General features: G+C 42.3%; 1 protein-coding gene across 1 annotated transcript in view; it reads right to left on the bottom strand.

Moving 5' to 3' along the window:
* The window catches only part of SPOCK1 (SPARC (osteonectin), cwcv and kazal like domains proteoglycan 1), an 831,544-nt gene that overhangs the window by 310,187 nt on the left and 494,855 nt on the right, over positions 1–26,502 (bottom strand). The window lies entirely within an intron of this gene.

Below are 26,502 nucleotides of genomic sequence, written 5' to 3'. Positions count from 1 at the left end.
TGCCTGGGAGGGATTTCCTCCGTGTGGCTTTCCCTTAATAATTGCTTTTTCTTTCCAATTTTCACCCTAATCTGCAGAACATGAGCCCTTGCAGCCGCCAGAGACTCAGTGGCTACAGGAAACCCCTCAACTCAAATGTGCACATCTATGTGCATGTTGCTGGCCTTTCCTTGCATTGTGTGTAAAAATGCCCAGAAAGGGATGGTGACTGAGACACTGGCATCGACAGCACACTGCTGTCTGCTGTTCCCTCCCCAATGAAAGGCAAACCTTTTGCAATTTGATCTCTATGAGCCACTCAATGCCAATGCCATTGCTCTGAAGAAAAAGTGCACTCATGTGCACTGCACACATCCCCTTCACACCAACAGAGTTAACGCTAAGGGTTCAGTCTGTCCCCTTTGGATCCAATTGGTTAAATGATGAGTGTAGACTTGCCATTAAGAAAAACAAAATACTGCTGGACAGCCCCACTCACTGACTGGCCTGCCTGCACAGCCTCTGCACTGTAAGAACTGAAATGAAACACACAAATCTTTCGGCTGTAGGATGGGGATTTGTTACAGCCTCATTTCTAGGTTTGCCGGATTTGGTTCCACATTCCAGAAGCTATTTTAACAAGCCAAACCAGCAATTCTATATATATTTTCAGCTCATTTTTTGGGTTATATACACTCATAGTGTGCATTGCTGTTTCTAGTCTGGAGATGCCACTAACCTGTGTCCCATCTACACATTTCCATGTAAAATTAGGGGGGAAAGGATGTAACTTTTTTGTGTTAAGCATTTCCTTATCTCAGCTCCAATTTAATAGCTGCTCTCACACAACTGGAGAAAAAAAATAATCAGAGAGACACAGGGCAGAAGATGGCAACCAAAGTAATGTTTAATTAGGATACTTTAATGCCCAGCCAGTCATAAAGGGAAGATCTTCCTTGCTAGAAAGGATGGATAATTCACCGGTACTTGCAAATGGAAGAATAGAAGCATATAAACAATTGAGAAAGAAAGGAGCATGGATGACTCATCCTTACAATGAAAAGTGGAATGTAAGTATAGGAAAAACAGTGTGGTTGGCTGGAAAAGCTGAGAACATATAGATATTCTATGTGATCTAATTAGTTGGGTTACAAAGAATAAGCCATTTGAGCTAAAATGTGTATTTAAAAAGCCTTTAGATGATGATGCCTGGAAGCTGGAGGTCCTGCACTTGGGCAGTGGGCTCTTGGGTTCTGGGATCCGGCTCCCAGACCTTGATTGGGCACTGCTCACATCACTGCGGGTGGTGAGGAGTCTGTGTGTGGCTTTGGATGCCTCCTTGTCAATGGAGGCCCAGGTCACAGCAGTTGCCTGATCTGCATTTTTCCATCTTTGCCAGATTTGGCAGCTTGTTCCTTACTTTTCAGCCCCCAACCTTGCTGCAGTGATCCACGCAATGGTCACCTCCAGATTGGACTACTGCAACTGTCTCTATGCTGGGCTGTCCTTGTCCCTACTCTGGAAGTTGCAACTGGTCCAGAATGTAGTGGTGTGCATTCTGACTGGGACTCCATTTCGGTTGTCAGGGCTTGCCACGGCTGCCGCTGGGCGTGGCACTGGGCGGTCTGCTCCTGACATCACAGGGGGGCCAGGGACTCTGCAGGACCCTGCTCTGTGGAAGGAGGGGCGGTATACCTCACCCAGACTCCCTCTCAGTCCACTCGCTGGCCTGCTCAACCTGGCCTGCTTACCCTCTGTGTCCTCCATCTCCTCTTTCCAGAACTCTCCTCCAAGCCTCCACCCTTGCATCCTACTGCTCTCACTCCACATCATCACTCCTCACTCACACCCACCACCCCAGAGCTCTTCCCAGCCACCCTTTATAGGGTTTCCTCTCTCTGCCCCGCCCTCCTTCTAGGCTTGTTCCTTCTCCTGACTGGGCCCAGCTGTGCGTCCCTCCAGGTGTTTCCCTCCAACCACTAATCCCTCCTGGGCTCCTTTGCTTTGCTGGTAGGGTGGGGTTGAGTGCAAGCCATCCCCAGCTGAGGGCTCCTTGGCCTTGCTCACGAGGAGCTGCCCCAGCCAGCCTCTGTGCTATTGAGCTTGCCTGGCCTTGCTCACGAGGAGCTGCCCCAGCCAGCCTCCGTGCTATTGGGCTTGCCTGGCCTTGCTCATGAGGTGCTGCCTTAGCCAGCTTCTGCGCTGCCAGCTCAGCAATGCTGGGCGGGGCTACCCATCTCCTCCCCCAGAATGCCTGTGGCAGCCCCCCCTGGAGAGGCTTGGCTTCTAGCAACTCCTGAGCCAGGCTGCTGTCTTCTAGCCATGGTGTGGCTCTGGGCTGCAGCGGCGGCGTCCTCTCCCTGCCAGGTAAGGGCTCTGCTTGGGTTGCTGCTGCTGCTGCTGCTGCTGCTGCTGGTCCCACATTCCCCCTGCTGTGGCCCTTTCCCTCTGGCCTGCTTAGCCCCCTTTCTTCCCCCTGGAAGGTGGGACTGGCTGGTCTCTCCTTGCCCCCTCCACCCCTCTGAGGTTCTGGCCTTTTACCCCTTCCCCCTGGAGTAGGTAGGTTCTGGCCCTGGTTGCCGGCTTGGGGGGTGGGGTTGCTGCCACCCTTTTGTCCCCTGCTGTTCCCTCTTGTCAAGTCTGGGGGCTGGGGCTCAGACCCCGGACATCGGTCACATATAACACCGGTTTTGCACCAGCTGCACTGGCTCCCAGTGAAATTCTGGATCAGGTTCAAGGTCTTGGTATTGACCTTTAAAGCCCTTAGTGGACTGGAACCATCCTCCCTGGTCTGCTGAACATCAAGCAACTTGCCACCCACCCCCACGGGTCTTTGTACATAAAAGAACTGTGCAATAAGAATGCCACAATGTTTTTATTGCTGCCTGTTTTATATTCCTACTGTGATCTACTGTAAGCCTGGTTTTCAGGGACAGCGGAATACAAGTGTAATAAAATAAAAACAAAAACATTCAACTGGAAAAAACTCTTTGCTTCTTTGAAGTGTAACTGATACAATACTTCTAGAAAGGAAACATGTATGTGTGTTATGTGCCATCAAGTTGCCTCTGACCTATGGTGACCCTATGAATGAAGGACCTCCAAAACATCCTGTTATTAACAGACTTGCTCAGACCTTGCAAACTGGAGGGTGTGGCTTCTTTTATTGAGTCAAGCGATCTTATTTTAGGTCTTCCTCTTTTCCTACTGCCTTCTACTTTTCCTAGCATTATTGACTTTCCCAAAGTACGATAGCCTCAGTTTTGTCTTTTTAGCTTCTAAGGAGCACACAAATTTTAAGTTAAGAAAAAGACTTGGCCTTTTATGGAAACAAGTACATCAAGGTAAGGATAAGGATAGAACCTCTACATGCTTAAAGGAACCTGAGAGAAGATAGTCCCCAAAAGTCATAGTGAAATCTATATTTCTATGAGGGGCCCACTTGCCTTTCACTCACCCTGCCACCCACCCTAAACCTCCCTTCACAGGTTTAGGGCTTCTGGGGTTTAGGGCGAGGGTTTAGGGCTTCCAGGCAGGTAAGGGTTAGTCACCACTCGCCACCTGTCTAGCCTCCAATTTAGCAAGCAGAGAGCCCTGACCCAAATCCTCATAGGGTCCCCTCTCTCCTCTTCCAGAAACTCCACCAGACAGGCATTTACCTCCCTTCACCCAATTACTGCCCAGAGTTATTAGGGAAAGGGAACTTTGAGGCTATTTTCCATATATACGTCGCCCCCATTCAGTTTAGATATATTGGCCCATTGGTCATGATGATCAGACCGTATCCATGGTTTGTGTGTGTGGTGTGTCTGTTATTTCCCCTCAATTAACAACTTAAGGCCAGCCAGGGTTAAAAAAGAATTTTAAAAAAAAATTTATTTACAAGATGGAACACTGGAGTGAATGATTTTAAAATTCATAAATAAATTGTGGTTAAACAGGGAATGTTTCAATGTATCAGAACAGATCTGGAATCAGCCAGCAATATTTTTGCTGTTTCTCCTCAGCAGAGTCAAAACCATTCTCCTCCAATGGATACCAACTCCCATTGGTCCAGCATTCTGCCCACTCTCATTGGTTGATTTCTCAGGAGAAGTGGAGCTAGAGCTAGTCCTGTCTGTCTCGATTTCATATGCAGCTTTTGGGAAAAATTTGGGGGGGGGGACTTATAATTAGAAAATGGAAGAAAAATAAAATTATACAGTTAGCTAACAGAGTGTATATAATAGGCTTTTGTACAAACTATACTGTGTCAAGCTAGGAAGTTTAGTAGAACTTGGTTGTTATTTTTCTTCCAAGTTTCACAGTTTCCTGCAGCCCTAAAATTATCTTTTTGGGTGGAAGTAGTTGCTTAGCTCTGCCCTACTTGTGATTAACATTTTGAGACCATTTAGAATTCTTGATAGAAAGTGAACTTGTGGGAAGGCAGCCTTTTTCCAGTTTGGCAGTACTGCTGTTTTCTACGCTGAGATTGGGCATACAGATAGCTGTTTGAAGGTTATTAAAGCAGCAGATGGCATATTGCTGGATTTGGACTCTCTTGGACTCTTGATTATTTTCAGTAGAGCATTACTTTGTTAGAAGAGCAGGTTATTAACAATTCAGCTAATAGATTTTCTTGTTTATCAATTTGTATGTTCTAAGAGATACAACAGTGAACAAGATGTACAGCTGGGCCAAAAAAAGGGATATTTCATTTATAACCATTATGATCCAATCCAAAACACAGTTATCTAACATTTCTAGTTCTCATAAATTTTTATAAAGATAACTGTTTTCATTTTTTTTTTCACTGTTTAAGAGAATTTAAAACACAAACCATGGAATTTTTTTTACAAAAAGTCTAAAATTTCAGAAGAAATGGAATGGAGAAATGATAATAATCTTCACAATGACTTGAAAGGTGTAGCCAATGCAGGTACCACTTTACATTTGTCACCGTTCATCCTGTGTTGTGGTTGAGAAGTGATGGGAGGACCCTTGAAAAAGTAAGGTCCAGATCACTGTAGACTTATGTCATAGTAGCATAGTAGCACAGCACACTTGCCTCTTATTTACCAATGTAAGCCCCAAATATATGCATCCCCAGGTACTTTATAGCCAGAAATAAACATGAAACAATCAGTACAGCACATACATGCATGAATAACGTTGTTTAAATCATAGGTCTTAACAAAATAACAGAGTATAACAAAATTACAAATGCGCAATACATCAGACTCAATATATAAAGCCATACATTAGAGGTTCACTTATTAAAATAAAATTTCTTTTTAAAGATTTTGTAGATGCAAGAATAATTTGAACCTTGTTAACTCCATAGAGTTAAGAAGTTAAATATTTATTCAGTTCCAAGAAGTTAAATATTCACTTCCAAAATAAAGCGTTTGATTATATTTACAACCATATATATATTAGGTTATAGTCTCATTGCCCATTTCTTTTTTAAAAAATGGGGTAGACCAATGATCAGTACCAAACAAACAAACCCAGACATTTCAGTCATGCAGTTTTAATTTCTTGATAGATAAAAATTAAATGGCAATGAGAAATGTCTTCCAGAACATACTAATCACCTATACAGTGTCTCAGATTGAAAGGAATAATCATTAAAAGCAGAAGATATTTATTGGGATCAAAGTAATGTCAATGTTCTCTTAACTGGATGTTTACTGAGAGATTGGCTAGGCTACTTAGATATTTACTGGGAGCTAATTTTCATTACAGTGATTCAATTTAATCATACAATACCATGGAATCAATTTCACGCTGACTAACATAGGTCAATTTGGACAAATATATCCTTCAATCTGCTTTAAAATTTCACTTAAGCTACCAGAAGCTTTATACAATGGAAACATACAAGAAAACCTCAGAAGATTATATTGGCAATAGAGATGGGCATGAACCAGAAAAAAAAAATGAACCATGCGGTTCGTGGTACGTCACATTTCATGAACCACAAACTTTCACGAACCTGCCCCGGTTTGTGAACTGGTTTGTTTGGTTCGTGAAAAGGTCCCATCCAGGACACCAAATCATCACTTCTGGGTCAGCAGAAGGCCACTTCCAGATCAGCAGGTCTGCAGGAAGTCCATCCCCTGTTGCCTAAGAAACTGATTGATCGGCACCAGGCTATCTGCAGTGACCAAAAAATGAACCAAATGAACCAGACTAAAGTTTATGGCGGCTCATCAGAAATCATGATGAACCACCGGTTTGCGAACCACGAACCATCCTGGTTCATCACGAACTTTGGTTTGTTGGTTCATATTTCGGTTCATGCCCATCTCTAATTGGAAATTCAGTTTTCCATTGCCAAGTAGCCTCTTTCAAGGAACTGTTGGAATATTTCTCCTAAGGCAATCTTTCAGCTTCTACAAACATTAAATATGGGGAAATGGATTACTATCACTATTGGAAATAACCTAGTTTCAGCTCTAAGAATCTCAGTAGGTATTTTATTAAGGATTGCCAAGTATGGATTTAAGGGCTGAGGTTTGTTTTGTTTTTTGGATTTCAAATTCTGATGAGCCACGATAACCTTCAGGTTTGTACCATACTGGATATATAGATAAAGTTTTGCCTCTTATATCTTAAGAATGAGAGAGACTTGCCCTCCCCATTATTTATATATTTATTTATATCCTGTCCTTTCCCCCAAGGAGCTTAAGACAGTAAACTTGAATCAATTTCAATCTCTAAGGTAACCTTATAAGGAACATTAGGCTGAAAAACAATGGCTGTTCATTATCACTGTCCTAAGTTCCATGACGAGGGACATGTTGAACCCATCCTCTTCCATGTCAATAACCCATGTTGAGTCTAGGGTGCCATATTTATTGCTATGTATATTATCAGAGGCAGTGTCCCTCTTTATACCAGTTGCTGTGTTAACCGTCGGACCCCCTCTCCATGCTGATGGGGCAGTTTATGAATGGAATATCATAAACCCCTTCTTCATATGCCATAAGTCCAAGCCACTGCCTGGCCTAGAGCAGATGCCAGCTGGGCAGGGGGACTGGAAAGTTTTCAGGACAAGGGTCAGGGGTGGGTGACTGACTGCTCCTCTGTCAGGTTCTGGCAGTTAGATCCCCATAGTACTCCACTGCACACACTCCAATGTATGAGTTAAAGTTACTTTATTAGAGATCCATCAGTATCAGCATACACAGACAAGGGTATTGGCAGAAGTGATGTGTAAAGGTTTAGAGGGGTTAGTTATAGGGCAAGTTCCCGCCTGTAGGATATGGACGGTTAGGATTCTGGTGCAAAAGAGCCATGAAGGGGGGGAAGGGGTTTTGAGATAGGAGCAAATAAGAACTGGAGGAGAGAAGCAAAAAATGAAGCCATTTTTAGTTCCTAGGTGCAAGCCAGCCCTCAAGGACACATTCTCAAGCGGCTGCAAAAACGAAAGTAGACACCACAGCAGGCACCTGTAAGATAAACAATTTCTAGCCAAACAGGCCACTGATGTGCAACTTCTATACTCTCATAGGATCAGTACAGAGCACAGAATACAGAAAAATACTCATGGCAGATATGTAGACAGACATATATGACACCCTCCATGCCCCAGAGAGAAGCAGAGATACTGAGGATTCCTGAGAAAACTCTCTGCCTAATCTCATCAACGCCTTCCTTTACTTCTCCCCACCCATTTACCCTAATCAAAGCTATTTAGCACACCTGATAGCCTCCCCATCCAGTACCTACCAGGCCATCAAGCAATATTTTCATCTATAGTCTATTCCAGATAGGAATCATCAATCCTTCTACCTCCAGACAAACCATTAAGTTATTGTTTTGGGAACAAGACTCTCATTTTACCCCAGGGAATGTTCTGCCCTATAAGTGAGCTCCCCAGCTATGTGTTCTGTGTGTATTCTGGATCCATACACCCACCCTCAAGCTCGCTTGAGACTCTTCTCACCATGAAACACTGGCTGTTTTTGCTGCTGCCTCTGCACACCCCTCCTATCTTCGAGACTGGTAATGATCACCCTTGCTGAACTGCTTTCTCACACTTCCCTCCCTGTTTTTCCTAGTTAGCCTTTTATGCGTGCTGTGTGTGAATTTCTGTATGTTTGCCTTTATTTTCTCTTTAATAAAAAACCCTTTCCAGTTCAACTGATTTATTTGAGAGTTCTCTAAGGGAATAATCACCATAGACATGGGTGGAGAATACCAGTTACTCCATCTTGCTGCCTCCTTAATGCCAATTCCCCCAACTACTTAAAGAGACCTCTTATTTGGGTAACAGCTAGGGAGTATGGATGAAAGGAGGCTTCCTAGAGGAAGCTGGTCAGCCTCTGTGTGAACAGAGTGCTGGACTAGATGGGCCTTTGGTCTAATCCAGCATAGTTTTTCTTATGTTCTTATGTGTCTTGGCGTGACTATTCCTCTGGGCAGGTACTACAGTTCTTGGAATGATCTTTCCAGAGGCCAGAAGGGGTTGAGGAAAAAGAAGGAAAGGAGGAAAACTCTATGTTCTTTTCATGGAATGGCATGCCATTATCAATCACTCAACCAGAGGAAGCTGTTCATACCCCAATAGTGGTAACTGTATAAAGAGCACTGATTAGAAAACTATTTAGTATTGAGTTTTTGCCCACAGTGTTTACCGCTATATAGATCCATCTTCAGTTCAACAAAAGGAGTCGATAAGGCCTAATTCTCAATGGAGTAGTAAACCTGAGTCTAAGCCAGGGGTCCCCAGTGTGGTGCCTAGCAGGGCTTCAAATTTGGCACTGGAGGTCTGATTGGCTGTGCAAATTAACATAATATTTCAGTGGCCATCACAGTACTGGTCTTATTCTCACTTGTATTTCCCAGTGTGTTTTTAAATAACCCATCTTCTTCCTGCACTCAGGCTTACTCTGTGAGTTTGGCTCCATCTCCCGTGACAGCTGTTTTGTGACTGGCTCCACCTCCTGCAGCAGCCATTTTATGATTGTGCCCACTACTTTGACAGAATTCCAAAGATGCCCAGCTGGTCTAAGCTGATATACTTCAAACAATAGACTATAGATGGGAACTAATAGAACAGAGTGCTCATTCATACAAAGAAAAGGGAAGGCTAGACTAGAATACTGCTGTTTAGTTCTCTATGTGAAGGGGGTTTTTTTTGCATGAAGAAACATTTAATTATATGCACTGTAGTTTGAAGTGGTACAGGGAAACAAAGAGATGCCTTGGTAAAGAACAGGGACTTTAATTCTACTGGGTACTGTATGCTGATGTAGATATGCTCCTACTAGGTAGTTTCCATGTTGTTAAAGACATTGTGTTTAATATACTTTGCTTCCGAAATGTTTCGTCTCTGTGTTCGGATTTATGTTTGTTTTCAGATTTCTGCAACCCATACCCTATTGCATTTCTTCATTGAATGTCCTAGACATTGAACATACCATATTTTTGTTTTTGAATGTTGATTATATTGACTTATACTGTATAATCTGCCTTGGGTCTCAGTGATAAAGGCAGACTATAAACAAACAAACAAACTTGGTATTTAACAACAGTTTCTTATCTGGAGTATTTCTCAATTAAAAGGGCAAAAATAAAACAATTATCCCTTGCTGAAAAAGCTGATCTAAGCCCAGCATATGAGGGCTTTTGGAAAGTATTTGCATTTATTTTTCCATGGATTATAAAATGGAGGCATATTTCCAAAAACGTTCAACACTTACCAAACAGAGAAGAAAGTTAATTCTTTACTTTGTTATAGGTCAGCATATCATGCCCTCAGTAATCTAAAAGCCTTTATCAGAGCCTTTGAAGTACTAAATAAAAACAGCTATTATCTAAAAACCATCCTTTTTTCTCTTCACCAACTGTGAAGGCAGCAACAGATTGTGATTCTTATCAATAAAGCTCTATGAATGATAAAAAGAGGGATTATTTAAAGAGCTACAGAAGTAATATACTGAAACATAATATGAATGTGGGCTATCTGCAAGAATTACCATTTTCCTACCCTTACCACCTTCGTCAGTCCTGTCTATTCTGTTTTCTTCCAGATCAATATGATTTCCGTTCCTTTGAGAAAGCCAGTGTGGAGTAGTAGGTTGAAAACTAGCTACCAACCTGAGCAACTTGAAGGATGAGCTCATACTTGCCCTCAATCCTATTTCCCCCTACTTTATATCTGTACACTGTTGCATTGGATCCTTGCTCCAGAGTCTTGTTTATGCTTGCCTTCATACAGAATTAAGCCCTCAAAAGAGGGTTGCGTGGTCTCCTGCCTGCAATTCTTGTTGCCCACCACTGCTCTGAGTGGAAGTGATTTTTTTTTAAAAAAAGCACCAGTGTCATATATGGTTTACCTCACTTCTAGGTAAACCCCAAATTGATATCACCTCATCCTAGGAATCACTGGAAACTTTATGGTTTTCCGTGATTCCTAGATCAACATGCCTTCATTTCCATTTCCCCTGCATGTAATGCCAGAGCTCCTAATCCCTGCCCCCCCCCGCCAAGCCTAGCTCAAAACAATCTCCTTTTTATTATGGTGATCACTAAATTCACTCCCAGAACAAACAATAAGTTGAAGAGAGGAAATTTTTCATAAACTTCAAACTGCTTCATAAATATCTGTATAAATAAACAAGAGTCAAGTAGAGTAGCAATGGCTTTTTTTTTGGCAATTGAGTATGACATGTCAAAAGATCTTCCAACAGTCTATAGGGGTGTCACTGAAATCAAGCAACTGAAAAGTTTAAAATCAGACAGAGACAGACAGATTTTAACTTACATTAATTATCACTGATAAAGGCAAAACAAGCATAGGGAATTAGAAGAAAGAATGCTTCTAGAACAGTGTTTCCCATATTTTTTATACTAAGGGTCATTTTTATGCGTTAATATCAGGAGACACAACTCACAAAGACACATATTTTCTCACTTGGCTCACAGAAAAATAGGGAAATCTCAGGCCAGTCAAGTATCAACAATCCAGTTGATACTGACTTTGGAATAGTCTGCCCACCTGCAGTCAGAGTTCAAAATGTGTCTGTGCTTTTGATAAGATGATGTTTATATTGTTGTGGAAAAGACCTTTTTTAAAAAAATTCTATAATGAAGCCATATCTCTGTGATCTATTATTCTGTAAAACTGAGGGCCAAGCTACACATGACGAATGACACTTGAACGGCAAGTGGATTGAGTGGAGGGCAAGTGAACAGGGAGAAATACACTTGCCATTCAAGTGTCATTCATCATGTGTAGCTTGGCCCTCACTGTGACTCTAATGATTTACAGAATGATTTTCCGGGTTATTTTCTTAATGGTTTGTTTCAGTCTCTTCATATGTCTTCTTCAGGGGCAGTCTGAGTTATTCTGGGGCCCTGGACAAAACTTTAAGATGAAGCCCAGAATGACTGGACCCTTGCCATCCCCCACTGGGGCCCATCTGCTACCACTTATCCCTCAATGGGATCAATCTCGGCCCAAGCAAGGAGCAGCCCTCAAGACAGCTGCTGATGGGGTGGACATGTGTGGCCAATGGTAAGCCAGCTGCCAAACAGGCTGGAGCAGGCATGCGTGGAGGCAGGAATCTACTTTCCCTGTTCTCTCCACCTCTGTTGATGATGGGTGCCTTGGATATACAGAACCTTGACTGGCCTGACCTTCAGAGATGCCTTAACAAATCAGTGCCCTGGTCCAAGAAACTGGAAGTTCTCACAGGCTTAACTTCAGAAAGCACCACGTGGAGCTAGTCCAGGCAATAACTTATGCCAATAATGGACCATACTCCTCTAGCCCTCCTAATAACAATGGTAACTATAGAAACCCACCACCTTCAAGACTCAAGCAGTCCCAACCTGCCTACAAGAATTTCCCTTCCTGCAACACAAATAAAAGAAATAGTCCCAGACATTCGCAGTCTCAGAAACTCCCACCATTTCAGGAAGTCAGGAATGACAGGGAGATCCTGTGTCATGCACCATCCTGTGGGGAGAACTTGCCAAGAGAGGTGAAAACATGGAAAAATATCATGCCTAACCCGCAAGTGTCCTTACAGCTGCCCTGGAAGACATTCAGCACCATGAAGAACGCATAAATGGAGACCCTCCACGAATGCCCTCAGCTTCCCTTGAGGTTCCTTCAGACACTTGAGTCAGAATTCAAGTCTGAAGAGTTACTGGGAAAGGTACAATTATGCTAAGGAGGCTGGGGGGATCTGTGGTCCTTCTCAGTTAATTGCACCTGAACCCCAAGTTATGGAAAGGATCAAAGGTCCAAGCTAGCATGTATGCCCTGGGAATATAATGATATTTGATTTATATACAGCCCTTCAGAACAACTTAATGCTACACTCAAAGCAGTTTACAAAGTGTGTTATTATTATCCTCACAACAATCACCCTGTGTGGGGCTGAGAGAGCTTGGCGAGAGCTGTGACTGACCCAATGTCCCCCAGCTGGTTTCAAGTGGAGAAGTGGGGAATCAAACCCAGTTCTCCAGATTAGAGTCCTGCCACTCTTAACCACTACACCAAACTGGCCCCGATTCAGAAATACCAAATCAAGTGATTCGGGTCACTTCAGGAAGCTTTGGGGCCTTTTTAAATGGCTCCTTCCCACCACTACCCCACTTACATGGGACATCCTGGCGGTGGCAGTGTGGGTGGCAGAGGTGCCGGCTGTGGCCTTCCCTGCCACCCTGCCGGCTGCTGTGGAGCGGAGGCACTGGCTGAGGCCTTCTCTGCCGCCGCTGTGGAGGTGGAAGCAGTGGTATGGGCAGCCAAGGCGCCGGTTCCGGCCTTCCCTGCCGCCCTGCTGGGGCAGAGGAGCTGGCTCCTGCTTTCAGGAAAGGCAAGTGGGGTTGGGGTTGGGGGAAGGGAGGCTCAGGGGAGTGGGAGGCCTCACTTTGGTATGCTCTGAATCATTATGAAGCATACCGAAGCAATTCCGATAACCCGAATCCGAAGTGGCTTGCCACTTCGAGTTTTGGGTTATTCCAAATCTTTTCCCTGCTTTGGGTAAACCTGAAGTAGGAAAACTCGAAGTGGGAAAACTGAATATTTCCCGGGTGCACACCTCTAGTCCCAACCTCAGAAAGAGCTTACTGTAACAACTTTTAAGTCTGATAATACCAACATCTCATATAAACCAGCAACTTAAGAACCATACCAAGTGTTTTGTGCCTCACACCAGTGAAGTGTTCTGTTAAAAAACTTCTAAATTACTTCAGTTTTAAACACCTGCCTACATGTCTTTTTATTTTACCTACTTGTAAATAAATCTTCTGTTTCATTTTGAATCTCCACAAGCCTTGTGTGCCAGTTTCTGTTTAAGGGAAGCGCAAACCCCTGGTCTTTCCCCTACTTGGACTTGGCTGGGTAACCCTACCACTCGTGTTCCTGAAGGGTGAAACAAAGAAGAAAGTTGAAGCTAAATCTCAACCACGCTACTAAAGGCTTCCCAGCTAGTATTCATCGTTATAGGCTTAGTGAGAAGAATGGTTACCTCAGGGCAGAGGAAGGTCAGCCGAAGCCTGAGTTAGATGAAGATTTGTGACATAAATTGGTGGCAGTGTGGGATACAAACAGCACACCCTTGACAAGTTGTTCCCACCACAAAACCAACAATAGAACACCATTGGTTGTCACCTATAGTTTCCAGCTCAAACCTATTCAATGTATCTTCAGTAGAGATAGGAACGGAACGAAAAAACCCTGAACCGCTCGGTTCGTGGTTCGTTAATTTCCACGGAACACGGAACACAAACTTAATAAACTCACCCAATTTCCGAACTGGTTCGAGGTTCGGGGGGGCCCAGGATGGCCCCCTTCATGCTCAGAGAAAAAAGCACCCTTTCCCCAAACACCTCCCAGGTCCCCAGTCAGTAAGAAAAACAAGAAAGCAAGAGAAAAGAGGCTTTTCAGCCCCTTTTACAGCAGCCAGAAGTGCAGGCCAAAGATCCAAGTTCCAATCCCAATCCCAACACCACAGCCAGCCACCAAGCTCTCCTCCCTCTCCCAATCTAGAGAAACTGAAACCAGGAATCACACGGCTTCCCCTATTTATGGAAAAAGCCAAGAGATTGAACAACACAGGAGCACTCTGGTTGGCAGAAAAATTTGCCTAACATGGTTTTGGAAGGAAGAGATTGGTGTTACCATGGTTACTGAAGGCCCAGCTCCTCTGTTGCCTTGGAGATTCTAACCCTTCCCCCTTTTCCTGGCTGGATAGGCCAGAGTGGGAGCTCTCTAGTTGGCAGGGACAGCTGCCAATCAAGACTGGTGGCCTCAGATTGGGGGCAAACTCCCTTGCCGAGGGAGTATTTGGCACCAAAACTGTCCGAACTGGCAACAGAACCATAAGAAAAGTTTGTTTCGGTCAGAAAAACATGGTCCCATGGAACACGTGGTTCTTTGACTACGAACTGGCCATTCCGTATGGAATTTTATTCCATAGTTCGTTTCGTGCCCATCTCTAATCATCAGTGATATACAGCCAATCCTGGAAAATGATACCTCTCTCTCACAAGCCCTGGGTGGATCTCTCCTTGCCTACAGACAGCCCCCCCTCCAACCTTAAACGACTTCTCACTAACAACCATGAACCGGCTAACAGACCCTGCAACAGACCCAGATGCCAACTCTGTTCACATATCTATCCAGAAAATACGATTACAGGACCCAATGGCATCAACTACACAATCTCTAGCTCTTACAGCTGCTCATCCTCTAATGTGACTGATGGCCCTGATGCCCTTATGTGCCAACAATGCCCCTCTGCTCTGTACATAGGACAAACCAGCCAACCTCTGCACAAAAGAATAAATGGACACAAATCTGACATAAAAAACAGCAATATCCAGAAACCAGTAGAAGAGCACTTCAATCTACCAGGACACTCCATCAAGGACTTAAAGGTCCACTTATAAGAATTCTATCTTTTATTATCAGGCAGTATCAAAAGTATAATGCGGGTTGCTTAATTATTTTCCTCTTATTTATGCTTAACTCTTATTGGCCAAGAATCTCATGGTGGGGGTGGGAGGAGGATGGGTAGCAACCCATTCTTTAAAATGTGACCAACTCCCATATCACAATTCTCCACCTTTTATCATTAAATCAGACCTGATTTAAATGTAATACTGGTGGCTAAGAATTTACCTGTGTGATCTTGCATGTACACTGCCAATGTTCCCATCAGTTAGCCCTGAGAATAATTAGGCTGCTGCATTCTGGACCACCTGAAGTTTCAAGGTTGAATTCAAGGGCAGCCCAGCATGGGTGTAGAGGTTGCCTGGTCTCCTCCTCAGTGTGGAGTGAGGGGAGATACTGGGTTATGAGGGTGCTCACCAGCAATGTCATCACATCACTGGCAACACGATGTCGCTCCTGTGCACCTGGAAGTGATATCAGTGCATCACCAGGGAATGTCGGAGATGCTCTAGCACTGACATCACATCCAAGCTTGTGTAGCATCAATACATTGGGATGCTGCTAACATTCCCTCCATTTCCTGCCATTCCCCCCCCCCCACCAGCCAACTGTGGCAGCAGGAAGTATCCTCTGGTAATAGGGTTAGGGTTAGAGTTAGCTACAAGCAGGGGAATGGTAAGCCTGTGGAGTGTGTTACAGTAACCCAATTATGAGGTTGCAATAGAGCGGATCAGTGTAACCATGTCAATGGTGTCTAAAAAAGGAGAAAGTTGGCAAGCCAGATGCAGCTGATAGAAGGCGCTCTTGGTTACTATGCTATCCTGTTTTTCAAACAGCAAGGTTGAGCCCCCTAAACGATTAATCCACTTTGCAAAAACTAGCCCCACTCCTTCCAGAACAAGTAGATGCAAATCTTCTAAAGTATTATCCTTCAACATTACCTCTCTCTTGTCTGGATTGTACTTCAGCTTGTTTTGCCTCAGGCCACCTGAACATGGCCTCAAAGCATTGGTTCAGATCCATGATAGATGCATGGATCTGCATCTAAGATAGATGTGAGGCTTGATGAAATATAGAGCTGGCTGTCATCTGCTTAATGATGGAGGAGAGAATAGAACCCAGTGGCATTTCACAGGACAAATCCCATGGATTTGAACCTGTTCCTCCAGTGGAAACTCTCTGTGTTGGATGAAACAGAAATGACCAAAACCACTGAAGGGCTACTTCCTTAACAACAACTCCAAATTCTAATCGATAATGAACTGGTCAACTGTAACAGTAGTAATGGGGATGGCTGCTCCCTGTTGAACTAAAACCATTTTGACTCCAAACTCCGGCCTCAAAGTGGATTGAAATGGGTCAAGGGCAGATGTGTAATCCAGGAACTCCTGGAGCTGCTCTACCATCATATCACATATCATTTTCTCCAGAAATTATTCTAGCTAATACCATGGTTGTGTCACTGTTTTGCTTCAAATTACAGATATGGAATTTCTTAATGGAAACATGATCACACCAAGATACATGAATAAAACCAGTAATGCAACACTGATGTTCTCACAAGTATTTCAATCACAAATATATTCGTATATATATATGAATATATATATATATATTCATTTTTATATATAAAAATAAAAATAAATGGAACCTTGAGGAATAGACCAATGAACCAACCATTTGTTTTGAAGCTTTTTGCAATATGTAGCCTGTGCTCTCTTTTGAAGGAGTAGAAATGGGTCTCTTTGGGGTATCCATTTCAAAAAATGAAAAATGAGGTTTATGCTAGAACTTGGAATGTGATAACAGGAATGTCTGACAAATTCAGGACAAAAGATCAGAAACATTTGGGATTTGTGGCCCACTCAGCTTTACAAGAAAACTTAAAATTGGAATTGGGCTAAATTGTTGCAAGTTTTGATTTGCCTTTAAATGTTGAAGTTTTGTGCATGTCAGGACTTTTCATAGAACACCTAAGTAAATCACAGGGGAAAATATTTTGCTATTTCTTGTCCAAGTTCTGAACATTTAGAAAAGCTCATCTTAAAAAAAAAATTATTTACTCAATTGCCATATGTAACTACAACAAGTAAACAATAACAATTTGCACATTAACAGTAAGCTTTCAGACTAAAACAACAACTAGAAGTTATGCCAAATATGTAACTACAAGTTTTCAGAAAGGTGGAGTCATAATTAGTGTTTTTTGTCATTTTTATTTGGTCTGCAATCTTTTCCCTTTATGTGATGTCTCTAATCCCTCCCTGACCATTAGACTGTGATATATATATGGCATTACTATCTAAATATGCCAACCTCAAGGTAGGGCCTGAAGTTCTCCTGTAATTACAACTGATTTCTAGACTACATAGATCAGTTGCTCTTGAAGATATGTCACCACCAGAGGACAGAAAGTCACATCCCTACTGACCAACATGACCCTAAACTCTCAACCTCCCTGGTACCACCCCCAAATCTCCCGTAATTTCTCCAACTGGAGTTGGCAATCCTGCATTGGATGTGGAGATAGTTTATGGAGTTTATATGTACAATGACTCTACATAAGCATTAATGTTATCAGACAGTGTTAGGAACTAGGGGTGTGCGCTTCAGGTTTCCAATTCAGATAAAATACCCAAATTGGACCCTATTTGTAAAGATTCAGGATTCCTGAATAGGGGCCAGCATGGTGGCCATGAAGCGGAAATCCCAAATCAAAGCTTCTACAAAACATTTGGGTAGCTTCAGGAAGTTTCGGGGAAACTTTCCTTTAAACTATCAGCTGGCAGGTGGCGACGGGGGGATCCCCCTGCAGCCTGACAGCTGATAGTTTAAAGAGCCCCTTTCTTGCTGCTTGCAAGCAGCAGGTTCCTTTAAACTATCAGCTGGCAGGCGGTGGAGAGGATTCCCCCTGCTGCCTGCCAGCTGATAGTTTAAAGGGTCCTTTCCTGCACGCGGCAAGAAAGGGCCCTTTAAACTATCAGCTGGCAGGCACTGGGTGGGATCCCCCCTGAATATTTTTGGGGTGCACATCCCTTTTAGGTACTGCACATCTACTTGCTTCCAATGTTTGTGAGTTTTCCTGAGCTGAAAACTTCATGGGTGTTCACAGCTTGAAAATTAAAAATCCAGCATCAAGACAAAACACATGTTAAGGCAAAAAAAAAAAAAGAACTGGAGTGAAATATTATTCAGATAGCCAAGTGCTCCTTGCATCTCCATTTGATACTCTAAGGCACTGCTAAGTCTCACTGCACTTACTGTACTACCAGCAGAGTGAATGTAATGTGGTACTGAAAATTCTTAAGCAAACCGTCTGACATACAATGTATTGGCATAAATAAAATATAATCCTTGGATTAAATTAAACATCCTGAATTGCTCCTGACATTAATTAGTCTCTGATTGCTGATTTTAACTGCTGATAACTGGTAATTAATTATTCAAGATTGAGTGTGGGTATGTGCAAATGAAAGAAGGCTGAGTGGTAATCAAGAACTAGAAGACAAGAGGTTAACTAAACTAACAAGAGAACAGTCTGTATATTGCCATAGATATATATTTATTAAGATTTTTCTATGCTTGTTATGGTTATAAAGCTACGACAGGGATACAAGAACAAAACTATTATGACTGAAAGTACAATTTTAGAAAAAGTATAGAATGTCTCTGAGAATCCAGCATAGCATAGTAAGATGTTGTTTACCTAGTGTACATTTGTAAGCTGTTTGTGCTCTCCCTGAGCAGCCTGGGAACAAAGAAAATGTATAGAGGTCTGCTAGTGCATGACTTGTCTGCTTTGTAGTGGCAAGGGGCAGCTCAAACTGTTTCTACTCTAGGAAAATTAAGCTGCAACTCTAAACACACATAGTAGGGAGTAAGTCCCATTGAAATCAGTGGGATTTATTTCTGACTATATATGCTTAGCAGTGCACTGGTAATGATGCCACATTTCTTTTTCAAAGGATTTCCTGACTGCAGTCTTGTTATACAAATAAGTGGAATAAAGGGATGGGATTCCTTCAATGTGTTGAAGTAAATTGCATATATTAACTTGCATTGAACAAAGGAACAGGTCAAAGGCCTGCTGGGATCTGGACTTCCGGTTTGGATAATGGCGACCTGATGCGGTCCAGGGAGCTGGACCATCAAGAGTGACTGTTTGGGCAGGCCAGGTGCTTAGATCGTTGAAGAACAACCAATTCTTGTTTCCAATGTCGTTTTACTGATTTATCTCAGGCAACACCATAAACAACCGTAGTTGGTGATGTACGTACAGGAGATCGAGAGAAAATAGAGGCTTCCAGCCCGATATTGAATAGGGGAAATCAATGATAGACGACTCCTGCTTTGTAATTAATAAATTTATTGGCAATTGTATGGAGGCTTTTGAAGAAGCATGTGTATAGCGAAACGGGATATTCAGCCGGGCATACCCATTGCCATTCTCCCGTTGGGAGTGACCCCTCCCCCGGGGTGGTCGCTCTCTGTACAGACATCACCAACTACGGTTGTTTATGGTGTTGCCTGAGATAAATCAGTAAAACGACATTGGAAACAAGAATTGGTTGTTCTTCAATGGTCTTTTTTTGGCTCCTGCCTTGCTCATTTTCGTCTGTGACCATTCCCCATCTTTGGTTTTTGGCAGGTGCTTAGATCACCTGCTGCCACTCCTCTACAGGTAGAGGAGGAGCTAGAACGCTATGAGACCCTGAGAGTGAGTGATCTCGGCGGTGGGGGGTCCTGGACAAAGGATTTTCCTCATTGCCTTGAGGTCCCCTCGGAGAAGGGCGAGCTAAAATCTCTGCAGTACTCTTTGAGTCATTTGTTTGGCATAAGGTCGCCAGAAACCAAGCTTCAGAACCAGATTTGGCCAATTTGAAATGAAGGAAACAGCACGAAAGACCCAAACGGAACAAATTGAGGTAAAAGATCTTTATCTTGCTTTTGGACTTAAAATGAGAAGAGAGATTTAACTAAAAGCTAAAGTTGTGGACTGAGCTGAAAGAACAAGAAAGGAGCAAGGCATTTTGAAGGAAAAAGTGGAATTCGATAGACTATAAAGCGCAAAAGAAGTGAAATTAATTTTTGTTTATGCATACCTGCAGTTTTGGAAGAGATAACTGGCACTGAGAAAAGGGGAGGAAGCTGAGAAGTTGCGGAGCAAACATCACAAGAGGGTAGAATGCAAGGAGAACAACGAGTGACACTGCCTAGAGAGGCTTAATCTGGAGAGTAGGAAGGAAGTGGAAACAGCAAAGAAGACCTTGGAAGGAAAACAAAGGAAAGAACGCAAGATATAGCAACGAGAGGACAAAAGGAAGTGGATACCCACCATTCCGGAAGGGAAAAGGATGGAGCTAGTTACCATAGAGACTCTCTGCCCAACATTTGGTGAGATTAAAACAGTTTGGATTTTAAAACAAAAGATAAAAAGGATATCTGGGGCGGGGAAGAAACCAGCGTAGAAGCATGAAGAAAGTAGAGAAGGAGTGGCAGGTTGCCATAGGAACGGCTATAGAATCGCTGGGGAAAAAGTTACAGAGGGCTATGAAGAATTAAACCAATCTATGCAGAAAATGGAAGAAAGTTTGATTAAAAACATAAAGGACTTACTAAAAACAGAAGAGGAGGTGAAGAATGAGCTACAAGTAACAAAGCAGACAGCTCAAGAGATGGAGCAAAAAACCACCGATTTGACATCTAGCTTAAAAGTTGAAAAACAAGCATTTCAAGATCGTGTGGCAGTAACTGAGTACAAAACTACAGGCATTAAGCTGGGAATTCGCGATATGCTAGGGGAAACAACGCAGAGTGTGCAGGAACAGATGTTTGAAGTTTTGGCAGAATTTTTAAAGAAGCAATCAGAAGAGTTAACAATAAACATGGAATACAGAATCAACTCCAGTTACGTACAACAGAAGAATTTACCAAGAGATAATATTGTTCAAGAGAAAGAAGAAATTCGGAAAAGAGGCAGAAGTACAAGCTTCAAGTTACAAATGGGAATTACTTAAAGGACTAAGTTTTCAGCTTTAAGCTACAAAAGCTACTTGGGGGATTGAATTTAAGATAAATGAACAAATTGAAAATGTAAAGTTAAATGAACAAATTGATAAGAAAATAAGGAGAACAAAATTTAAGTAATTTTTCTTTCTTTCTATAGATTGGGGAAAATGTAAAAGCAAAATTTATTTGCAAAAGATATATAGAGATAAAAATATAAGAATGAAACTATAGATGGAATTACCTGAAGGAATAAGTTTTTCATTCCAAGTTATAAGTACTATTTAAGGGATTGAACCTAAAGTAAAAGTGTAAAGTTATATGTAATTGGTTAAAGAAACAAATTGTAATAGGTTAAAGATTGGGTTTAAACTGTTGTATATGGTGGAAATGAATAGATTGATAAGGAAGTTATGAGAAGAAATTTAGGTGAACTTTTTTATAGAATGGGGGGAAATTAAAATAAAAATTTATTTGGAATTAAAGGGGATCTGATAGGATAAGAGTAGTCTATTGATAATTATAGAAATGTAATGATAAAGAATAAGCTAGAATTTTGCCTTTAATTACAGGGACAAATGAAAGTAACATAGAGTGAATGATAAGAAATAAAGGAGTCATAGTGCTGTTGGGAGTCAACATAGAAAAGGGGGGAGGGGATGGGCTACATATATCAATATAATGGGAAAACATGTTGAAAATGATTGGTAGAATGTATGTTAACCCATCCAATAATTTTTTTTTTTTTAAAAAGGCCTGCTGGGATCTGGCCTGCAGGAGGAGGTGAACTGCTTGTTGGCCTATTGTGACTATATTATTCAGCACTGCAGATAAAACTTCTCTTATCCATTCAGACTTGGACTCTACATTAAGAGAGAGTCTGATGGTGCCAGAGTGCCCCCTTGTCCAGTTGTTTCGGATATGTTTCAACTTATTCAGCCTGAGATTGTGGACAGGTTCCTTGGAAGGTTGAGGCTTACCACCTGTTTATTCTATCCTTGCCCGGGGGTTGGGGATTGGCTGGGCCAGAGAGGAGGTTAATGCCTTCTTGGGAGAGAGAGAGGGGGAGAGAGAGAGAGAGAGAGAGAGAGAGAGAGGTTGCCCACCCTTGAAACAAGCTATGGAGCATCCACTCCTAAAGAAGCCTACTCTGGACCTGGGAGACCTCAACAACAATTGACCAGTCTCAAATGTTCCATTCGTGAGCAAAGTGATTAAATGAGTGGTGGCTGGACAACTTCAAGTTTTCCTGGATGAGGCAAATTGCTTATATTCTTTCCACTCTGTTTTCAGGTTTGGTTGTGGAACTGAAACAGCCCCGGGGGATGATCTGGGCTGGAAGATGGGCAAAGGGAGTCAGACTGTTGATTCTTCTGGACAACTCAGAGCCAAACCACACGATATGAATTACATGTGAATGACATGAAAACACACTTACACATGCTCCAACATTGTTTTCAACTACACACGCCAGGGATGCAGGACCTCCATTGAAACCATGTTCGCGGTGGCATGGGTTTTCTCTGTGTTCCTCCAAGATGCAGGAAGGATATCCCATCATGCATCTACACTCTGCACATAGACGTGAGCGCCATCTACCTGCAGTTCCGAGAGCACGGTGGAGTGAGCTGCAGATAGGAAGCGGGGGATCCAGGAAAAAAGGACACTCTGAATTGTCAACTTACTGGTTGCGACCGTGAACACCGAAGCATAACATTAAGAATCCGTGCCTGGACCAGAACACATGCTCATCGAGAGAATGCTGGACACGGGCATTTGGGAGAAGACAGGACTCCTGACACTCGCTCAGTCTCGTGTAATGTGTATCGTGTGGTTCAGCTCTCAGTGGCTTTCAATACCATTGACCATGGTATCCTTTCAGACTACCTTTCCCTGCTTGGACTTGGAGGCACCATTTTGCAGTGCTTCCAGTTCTGCCTGGAGGGTAAGTTTTAGAAGGTGGTCCTGGGTGGTGGGTGTTGCTCAGTCCCTTGGCCTTTGGCCTGTGGAGTACCACAAGGTTATATCTCATCCCCTATGGTTTTTAACATCTATATGGCACTAATGGGTGAAGTTATCTGGAGATTCGAGTTGGGTTGACACTCAGCTCTATCTCATGCTTCCATCTGATCCCAGGAAGGCTGTAGAAACCATGAACCAGGGCCTGGATGTGGACTGGATCCAGTTTTGGACTGGATGTGGGCTAATAAACTGAAGTTTGATCACAAGATGTGTTACTGGTGAGCAGGAGGTCTGACTCAGGATTTAAGGTTTTATTTTCTGAGTCTGTACTTTGTAGGCGCTCTTGAACCCAGGCCTACTGATGGATAAGCATATGGCAGTTGTGGATAGGAGTGCCTTTTACCCACTTCATCTAGTTAGCCAGCTGCAGCCTTTCCTGAGTAGTAAAGATCTGATCACTGTGGTGCATTCCTTGGTTACATTTAGATTAGATTATGGCAATGCGCTGTATGCAGGGCTCCCCCTGGATAGTGTTTACAAACTTCAACTGGTGCAGAATGTTGCAGCCCAGTTGTGACTGGAACTGGTCTTAGTGACCATATTACTCTAGTCTTGGCCCATCTACCCTTGTTCCCAGGGCACAATTCAAGATGCCTGTGCTGACCTCTAAAGCATTATATGGTATGGGAGCAATATATCAGAAGGACAACCTACTCCCTTACATACTATCTGGCCCCTGTGGTCATCTTTCTTAGATTAGATGGGTGGCAATCTGGTAGAGGGCCTTATTGGCAATGGCACCAAAACTCTGGAAGTCTCTCCCCAGGGATATTTATCTGTCCCCTTCTGTTGTCATCTTCTTCCAGCGGGTGAAGAATTTTGTTTCATTTGGCATATCCTCAGTAATCTCTCCTTCATTCCCAATTTTTAAATTGTTTTAAAAGTTTTAACTTTATGTGGCCCTCTTTCATACTGCCACCCACTAAAAACCTCCCTTCCTAGGTTTGGGACTTCACAAGCAGTTAAGGACAGTCACAATTCGTCACCCATCAAGTCCCCATTTATGGAACAGTGGTTTTGTTTGAGTCCAAATTAATTTCAGGATAGATAACTAATGATTTTCTGACATAGGAGATGTAGTTATTAGGAGATAAGCAAGACCAAAGAACATTTCAGAAGTCATATAGTAATGCTTCTGCAGTAGTCCACATTAAATTGTATTTTCTTAAGTTTTATGTATGCAACACACACACACTCACAAACCGTATGATATTCATCATCACTAAAAAGGCTGGGATCCATTAAGAACTACAGTAATGTTACTTTATTTTCAATTTAAAGATAAGTATCAGGGGTTTTTTTCTGGGAAAAGAGGTGGTGGAACTCTCAAGAGGAAAATGAGGAAGAAACACATGGGATTCTTTGAAATCATATTATTTTCAAGCACTATTACCGAGTATTTTCAAGAGGTGCCAGAACTCTGTTCCCCCGCGTTCCCCCTGAAAAAAAGCCCTGATAAGTATTAATATTAAATTGCTCAATGGAACATAAGTCTCTAGCTATAGGAAATATTCTTTCATTTTTCTGGGGGTGGGGGTTATAAGCATCGTACTGATTCAGATGTACAAGACAACACTGGCACTCACACTGAAGGGATACAATCATTTCTTTGCTAAGTGCTGGCCTTCTAGGCAGCTGGATGGTGACAGAAATCAAAAGGATTCCAAGAGAAGCTGTCAGAGGGCATTTATTTTGAAGACTATAAACTCTCCTGAGGGAAACAGCATACAACATAGCTCCAGAACCATAGTGTCTGAGTGAGCACATCAGTGAAAATTTTAGACATGTTTCTAGATGTTGTGGAATCAATTACTGTTGCAGTAAGAAAAAGTCTACAGGAGAAATCCAAATACCTCTTTAGGCTAGAGTTTCTTCTATGCTTTTGGTATAAACAGTAGCTTTCTGCTCAAGACTTCTCCTCTATACTTCTAAAGCAGCTTGTCAGGCAGCCTTAGAGACTGATATCAAAAAGGAAAGCTCACAAGCTCTGCACAAACATATGATCAGAGAAGATATATATATCTTCTCTGAGTGTAACTTCTAGCACTGCAGATGACCAGAGCACAGTACTGCAATCACTATTTCAGCAGGTATCAAGTGATTCAGGAGACCAATAGGGTTCCATCTGACCCTAAAAATGCTGGGCTGGATTCACCTGCGCCATTCCGTTCATAGAGTGATGTTTCTTGAATGGAAGGAGTCCTTTCATGAACACAGGATTTGTCCATGAACAGAAAGTGCTGTTGGATCTAAAAAAAATAGTTCATGGTTTGAAGCTCTGAAATTTTGTTTTGTCCAAGTTTCAGAATGGATTATTGGAATTAATTTATGACTCAAGCAATGCCATATTTGTGCATCAGTTTTAAACACACAAGACAACTTAGTTAATTTTAGACAAGCATTAGTATAATCAACAAATTCAGAGCTGAAAGAGACTGTACTTACATAGATAATGCCCATAAGTAATGTCATTCATGGTTCATCAATCAAATTAATCTGACGGAAAATAACTAAATTGAAAATATGTAGGTTGTGTTCTTGATAAGATTTCACAGAATGCTAAGCAGGCAATTGCAGGCTTATTAAGGAAAAAGAAATTAATGAAAGCTGAAAAAATGAAAGTAGTAGGAAATGACAGACTAAAAGTTAGGAATGGCAAAATCATTTGGATCAAATAGGGAAATGCTGATGTAAGAAATTCTTTTACTTTAATTTATCTGACTCAGGATTTTACAACAAGTTATGTCACATTTGCTGAATACTACATTCCTTAGATTATGAGAATTCATATAACTTAAAAAAAGAATAAATTTCAGAAAAAAGTTGTAAACATGCATTAAGTAGATTTTTAAACTTCAGGAATCAGAAGCAAACAGTACAACATTGTTATTGTTACTTCTGTAATCATACACTTTGTAAAATGTTAATTGTTTGGATTTTCATAAATAAAAAGGGTATGCTCTAGCAAATAACTGTGTTATGAAAAAAGAATCAGTGTTCTGCAATTAATTGATTGATTAAAGAGTAACGTCTCTACTCACAGAAGAGTCTTGCTGCTCTTTCTCTGTTCTGGCCTTACTTTCTTTCAAGCAGTAATGACAGTAGGCAATTCTTCTACATCTCTATGTCAGGAGTGATCGTTATTTCAGATGCAAAGGTTTAGGAGAACTACTCTCCCTCTGATGAGATTGGCCCTTGGATCTCCACATGTGTTACTGCTCTGGGGTTGCCTCTTTTCAATCAAGACTCACACCCAGAGCAGTGACTTATACAAAAACACAAAGGGTAACTTCTAGGGATGTACAATCCAGGTCCAATAATTGGGGGGAAAGCTAGATTTATGCTGATCTGGCTAAATCTGGCTTTCTCAGTTCCCACTGAAGAACCTTGAATCCTATTTGGGCATCCAGACTCTGCTGGGCTGGATTATGCTGCCACAGCAGGGAGCTGTAGGTAGCTGTTGCAAGCAACCATAAGCAATGAGCGAGTGCAATAGAAATGGAGTGGAGCCATGCTCTGTGCCGCAACAGGAGAGTGGTGCAAGACTGTCGGGGTGGGGGAAGAGGCAGCAGACAAAGTGGACTCTCATCCCATAC

Source organism: Eublepharis macularius, chromosome 4 (assembly GCF_028583425.1).
Source record: "Eublepharis macularius isolate TG4126 chromosome 4, MPM_Emac_v1.0, whole genome shotgun sequence".
Lineage (NCBI taxonomy): Eukaryota > Metazoa > Chordata > Lepidosauria > Squamata > Eublepharidae > Eublepharis > Eublepharis macularius.
The sequence above is the reverse complement of the archived record's forward strand: the minus strand, read 5'-3'. Positions and strand labels throughout refer to the sequence as shown.